The sequence below is a fragment of the Canis lupus genome, chromosome 30, assembly GCF_003254725.2.
Source record: "Canis lupus dingo isolate Sandy chromosome 30, ASM325472v2, whole genome shotgun sequence".
Taxonomy (NCBI): domain Eukaryota; kingdom Metazoa; phylum Chordata; class Mammalia; order Carnivora; family Canidae; genus Canis; species Canis lupus.
In genome coordinates, this window is record NC_064272.1 from 7,479,695 (window position 1) to 7,486,837 (window position 7,143).

A 7,143-nucleotide genomic window follows, 5' to 3' on the forward strand; every position below is an offset into this window, starting at 1 on the left:
CCTGTTTATGGCAGCATCCAGAGATGGGGTTTGTGCTGCCAAGAAGATTATGTGTCCTGTGGATCTCCTGCTATCCATAAGGAAGTCCCCAGGCCACTTCACAAACATTCATTGAATACCTGCATTGTGCCAAATACTGGATTAGGAGCCAAAACCCTGTGCCTGTCCTCAGGGAGCTTACAGTTTATTCAGGAGAGGAAGATTCGAAAATTATGGAATGTGACATGAAATGTGTTAATTTTTAGGGACAAGGACTGCTGGAAGCTGCAGAAAAATTCAGGACACAAAACACTGGGGAAAGCTTCAGGAAGATGGCTTTTGAGTTGCGCCTTGAAGAATGGGGAGATTTTTCGATAAGGAAAACCAGGTAAAGTACCCTAAGCCCACGGCAGCAGAATAAAATGCTGAACTGGAGAATCTGTCCTGGGAGCAGAGAAGGCTGAAGGAGGGGTCATTGGTTGCATCCCAGGATTTGGGAAAGGGTGGTCATGGACAGATAGATTCAGGTCAGAGTACATAGGTGTCCATGCAATGCTAGGCTGGAGAATCTGTACTGGAGGCAAAAGGGAGCCACCAAAGATTTTTTTATAGAAGATGAGTGACTTGGGGGCACCTGTGTGGCTCAGTGGTTGAGCATCTGCCTTCAGCTCAGGTAATCATCCCAGGATCTTGGGATCCAGTCTCCCATCAGGCTCCTCGCAGGGAGCCTGCTTCTCCCTCTGCCTATGTCTCTGCCTCTCTCTATGTGTCTCTCATCAATACATAAATAAAATCTTAAAAAAAAAAAAAAAAAGAAGGAAGAGGAACACCTGGGTGGTTCAGTGGTTGAGTGTCTGCCTTTGGCTCAGGTCACGATCCCAGGCTCTTGGGTTCGAGTCCTGCATGGAGTTCCCCGCAGGGAGACTGCTTCTCCCTCTGCCTATATCTCTGCCTCTGTGTGTCTCTCATGAATAAATAAAATCCTTAAAAAAAGAAAAAGAGAAGAAGAAGAAGAAGAAGAAGAAGAAGAAGAAGAAGAAGAAGAAGAAGAAGAAGAAGAGGAGGAAGGAGAGTAACTTAACTAAGGCTGCATTTTAAGAAAGATAAAAGAAGCCAAAATCAGTGAGAGAGAGCCAGTCACTGCAATAGACTGGGTGGTCGATGATGGGCCTGACCCCAGGGATAGTCGGGATGGACAGTCCTCTGACCACCAAGTTGCTCTCTCTGGTTGTAAACTCAGGCAGATTTAAGTTTAGTGGAGCTGGAATGCTTAGCCCAGAGGAGCCTGAAGTCTCCTTGTACCTTTTTCCTACCCATTCTTCCCTGAGCTCCCTCAAAGCATACCTGAAAGAGAGCCAACCAGGCATATTGAGGGCTGTGGTTGCTAGAGCAGGAAAACACTATCTCCAAAGTCCAGAGAAAAGAGAAAAGGGAAAAAAGATGAGGGTCAAAGTTGGCCAGCAGCCCAATCCTCCAGGAGTTGACGGATGTTCAGAAAGAGGTGCTGGAGCCAAAAGGAGGTATGTTACTTTACCAGGAGGCTTGGCTAAGAGGGAGTGTCACCTGGTCAGGGTGACCTAGCATTCATGCCACATGTGGGTAAATTAGGAAACCAAGCCCAGCTTCCATGCAGGGCACTGGGGAGCCCTTGCCACATTCACCACGCACAGACCTCTTTCCCCTCCTTCCTTCTATCCTTCTCTTCTTAATGGCTTTCCACCTGGGCCAATGTCTCAAGCTGGCCAGTAATGACCATGTGTATTACTTAGGATCAGGAATGGAACTGAAGGACTCAGCAGCTCTGAACCTGTCTTCTCAGGCATCATAGGCCCTGAGAGGGAGAGGTCATACTAATTCCCCTTATCTCTTCACCTACTCCACTCCCCAACCCTTGCTCCAAGCTGCTACTGCTCTGTCTGCTTCATCACAGCAGATTTGGGGCCACAAGGCAAGGAAGATGGTAGAGCAGGATTTTTATCTGGGATCCATGTACTTGCCAGACTCACCAGGGTGTCCTTAGCTGTAGGGTCTATGAACCCCTGAAATTGGCTAAATTGTATATGTGGGCTCACACAAACATTTTGAGGGGTGGTTCCATAGCTTACAACAGTTTCCCAAAAGGGCCTATGGCCCTATAAGAAGTTAAAAATAACCAATGTAGGGGAGTAGGGCTGAGAGCAAAAGGGATCACCTAAGTGGATCTGGGTAGTTTGCAAGATGGGAGGAGGGTCACACCATCTAGTGTCATCTCTTCTAAGACCTCTCTCCCAGGCCTTCCCAGCCCCTCTCTCAGACTGGTTCTGAAGGACACCCAGTGGCTTGGCCTCCTGTGCTCTCAGCCCCTAAGGTCAAGCAGCAGGGGCCCAGCCTTCTGAGCTGCAGAGACCAGAAAAGATTGTCAGGGATAAAGGGGTCAGGGAGGTCAGGAGCCTCACTCCCCACCTCTCATCACTGTCAAAGCAGACTCCTCCCTCTATACCGTTCCTTCCCTGCCAGTGCAGGGCAGACTCAGCAGTGTCAGGACCTGCTTGGCTGGAGATCTGAGGCTCTGAACCCCTGACCACAGTAATGCCTTGGTTACCGCCAGCCACAGCTATCTATTTTGGAGAATTTCCTCTCTCTCTCTTTCTCTTCCCACCTCTGTACCAGTTTGTTTTTTCCTTATGATGGCTCTAGAAGGAAGGTCCCCAGAGAAAGGCATAGTTGCTCTGAAAGGCACCAGCATGGAGGCCTGATATGGAGTCAGACCCTCCTAACAATCTGGAAGGGATGCAAAGAGTTAAAAGGAGGCTGCTTTCAACAGAAGAGAAAACCCAGCTCCCTATAGAAAGCAGGCAGCGGCCCTCTCCATTGTTTCACCTGGCTATAGGATTTCTCTCTGAGACAAGGAATGGGCTCTAAAACTCTGGTAACTGGATCACTGGGAAGGGAGGGTTTAAAAAAAAAAAAAAAAAACAGCTGACAGCTGAATAATAGGAATTACCAGGCAGGCTGCCCTGGGGTTGCTGAGGTTTGTAACTCAACCCCCAGGGAGGGGTTAGATTGGAAATTGATTTATGGGTAGGGTGGGGGTCTTGGTGGAGGAGTCCATAATGCTCGACCCCCTTGCCTCTTAACTCCCTCCAGGAAGGATCATGTCCCTAAGAAAGACCAGGAACCTGGAAGATTTGAGCATCCTTCCCTTGCTAGTATTGCTCTAACGGAATGAATTTATCTCCTAGAGCATCATTCCATCTGTCTGCAAAGGAATAGTCGCTTTCTTCTGAGTTGCAGTGTGTGTGTGTGTGTGTGTGTGTGTGTGTGAGAGAGAGAGAGAGAGAGAATATACTCACATAGACAGATTGGTTTCTGCTAATTGGGTAAGCAAGTAGAGAGACTTGATTTCCCAGTCAATGAGCTCATTGCTTGCCAGTCACTGGTTCAGTGGGATGCAAATAGAAAAAGCAGGTGCTAAAGAGAAAACATTTGGAGCCCCAGACCTGGGTGGAAAGGAAAATGCAGAGTGAGACTGCCATGCGAAAGCCCAGTGGAACCTAAAAGACAAGGTGAAGTCCAGGATCCTATGACTTATGATATTCAGCACACATTCAGTTTCAGTTTTCAGTGAATGAATAAATATACACTTCCAAATTTTAAAAATATGAATAGTTTCATGTTGAGGAGAGGGAAAAAAAGACCCTACAGTAGAGGATTTCCATAAATGTCCTCTCCACATTGTGTTTGTCACTTAGGGTGGCTGGCCTTACTGAGTCTCTTCTCACCAGTGGAGCCTCCTCCAAGAAGACAAAGGTGATGCTGCCAAGTCTTTGGAACCCTCAGACCACCCTCCTCCTGGCTTGGGACCTGATGGAATGACCTCTCTGGAGACACATTTATAGGAAAATAATAAGCATGGCCCTCAGGGCAGTGTCCTCAGCTCCCCTCTCCTCCGCCCCCTCCCCAGCCAAGGGCCCAACATTCCCAGCCCACAGAAAAGAAGTAGCCTTAATCCTGCCAAGGAATGGAGAAATCCAATCAAAATACTCTCCTTTTACTCTACTTCACCCAGGACACAGCCATTTTCCTGGGCAAAGGTATAGTGTACATCAGTGCATACTTCTCCTTGGGAATTTCAGGGAAACCTCAGATACGTTCAACTGAGGCTAGAGATGATCGATTGCTATCAGGGAAACCTGCCTCCTGGAAGAGCTGGGGAGCAGTCCTTTATGGGTCTGGATCTTCCCAGGTGTTTTTTTGTTTTGTTTTTTAAGGTTTTATATATTTATTCACGAGAGACACACACACACAGAGAGAAGGGGGCAGAGACACAGGCAGAGGGAGAAGCAGGCTCCATGCAGGGAACCCAATGCAGGACTTGATCCGGGTAGTCCACGAACATGCCCTGAGCCAAAGACAGACACGCTTAACCGCTGAGCCACCCAGGTGTCCCCCTCCCAGGTTTTGAATCTGGTGCTCAAGAGGATCAGGACCAAGAAGATGAGTTGGATCATCTATTTCCCAGCCAACCTCTGAGTGCCTACTGTCCTGGCATGGGAGAGGGTCACTATCTGGCAATGATGGAGGGGCTTAATCTCCCAGGTGTGAGTTCATCAAACATTAACTAAGCGTCTGCAGAGTGCTAGGCCGCATGCCAAAGGCTGGAAGTACAGATATCCCTGGGGGATCCTTGAGCATATCCACACCATTTTCCCCCAAACACGAACTCTCATATGCACATCTCAAAGAGAAACTGGGGACAGGGGCACCTGGGTGGCTCAGTCAGTTAAGCGTCTGCCTTTGGCTCAGGTCATGATCCCAGGGTCCTGGGTTCGAGCCACATATCAAGCTCCCTGCTCAGCATGGAATCTGCTTCTCCCTCTCCCACTGCCTGCCACTCCCTCTGCTTGTTCTCTCTCTCTCCTGTCAAATCAATAGAATCCTTAAAAAAAGAAGAAGCCACTGGGGACAGGGGGAAGGCTTGTCAGGGAGAGCTGAAACTAAACAAGCTAAGGGTAAACACATTTCCTAGGGAGGCTGAGCCTCCCCCAAAGCAGTCCTGCCTTTCCTCGCACAGGGATATCCTGCAAATGTCTGAAGCCCCAATTCTCCCCTGTTCCCAAGGCTTATTATCCATCATCAGGTCAAGCAGAAAGACATCAGGAGATCTGGGTTCAGTTCCCAGCTCTGCCATCAACAGGTGCCCTTCCACCATATTTATGTCCTCGTCCCGACAGATTCAGAGGTGGCACTCCTTGGGCAACCAGGCTGGCGTGGCAGACCTTAAGACTTTGGGGGACAGCGCCAGCCTCTTATCCCAATTCTGCCAAAGGTCCCTGGGTTATAATCAAAACAACTCCCACCTATGTCAAGCGCCTATTGAATGCTAGAACCGAGACAAAAGGTAGCTCATTTAATCCTCACCAACCCCAAGAGGGAGCTATCACCATTGGGGCCATTTTAGACTCAAGGAAACCAAGATCACTTCTCCAAAGAGGCAAATAGCAACAGGGCCATGATTTGAGGCCGATCTGCATGTGACGTAAAAGCCAGGGCTCACATCCCCTACATCTACTGCCTTAAAGGCACACCCAGTCCCTCCCCCATGGACAGAATTCACTCCCCTTCCCCCATCAATAACACACTGTCCCCTGTGCCCCCAGAACAGGAAGGCCAAGTCTGAGGCAGCCTAGCGAGGTAAATTCCAGCCTCTCTCAGTTGCTACCACTCCCACCACCACCACCACCTGCGGCAGAAGCGATTGCATCACCCGCAGGAAGCGGTCCAGCAGCCCGGCATCAGCCCTGGGTCACATTTTCGGTTCCTGCTTCTATCCTTGCCTACGCTGAGCACGCTGCCTTATCTTTACCCCTCCCTGGCCCCTGTGGGTCCAGGCTGACGTGCGTGCCTGGATAAGGGACTGTGGTCTGTTGCTTGGGTGGGATTTGTACAGGACCAACGGGAGCCCCGAGTCTCTTTCCTGAAGGCTGCCAGAGGCGGGAGGGTGGGTCAGGCTGAGGGAGCTTTGCCAGCCAGAGAAGATCAACCAGTCAGGGAAACCGTGGGCACAGAGAATAAGTCCTCTTGGGTGCAGGAGACAGGTCCCAGGCAGCCGCCATCACCCCGCACCTGCTTTTGGAGGATGGATACCTGCAAGTCTGGGCCAGGATGCCTCAGAGCCTGCCAACACTGCAGGATGTCTGTTGTGGTGTCTCAAGCCCAGTAGATTGGCAGCCACGTTGCACTTGGCTTTGCTTCCCTTCCTACGTCACCATGAAATCTTCTGGAACTGAGGATAGATCTTCACCCCTGTAGTTCTGCTCCTGCAGATCCTGGACTTCCTGTCCTTCTCGGCCAACTTCCTTCTCCCTCTCCCCCGTGTAGCACTGTCTCCTTAATTTCCTTAATCTCTCTTCCTACCCTGGTTTCCTCCTGCATTTGCCACCTCTGTCTGGCCTCTCTGATCCAAAGCAACAACCATCAGCTCGAAAGAGGGACTCATAAAATGTTCAACGTCTTAGAAGTCACCCTGTGTAGAGAGGCTGCTTCCTTTCATGTTATCGTCCCCATTTGAAAATGGTTTGTTGGAGTCTGAGTGACGTTTTTTTTTTTTTTTAAAGATTTTATTTATTTCTTCATGAGACACACACACACAGAGGGGGAGAGACAGAGAGAGAGAGAGAGAGAGAGAGAGAGAGAGAGAGAAGCACAGACACAGGCAGAGGGAGAAGCAGGCTCCACGCAGGGAGCCCGACGTGGGACTCGATCCTGGGTCTCCAGGATCATGCCCTGGGCTGAAGGCGGCGCTAAACCGCTGAGCCACCCGGGCTGCCTTGAGTGACGTTTTAAATGGCTCTGTGAATGGGGTTGTCACTGTCTCTTCACCCAGAGACAGAGAGGGAGAGAGAGAGAGAGAGAGCATATGCTAAATCAGTGACCTCTATGTAGGTCTCTCCAGCTCTCAGATGCTCTTTGTACCACTAACCTGACTTAACTCCTTGGCAGGGGTTAGGGCACCTGAAACAATGGTTTAGATAAATATCAAGTTGTTCTTTTGGGACCAGCCCGGCCTTAAATCACCAATACTGGTTTACTTTGTTTAAAAAAATATGTCAAACTGCAACGTGAAACTGGGTAATGATAGGGTCAGTCAGTCAGTCTCTCTTCTGAGGCTTCAGGATCACTAAA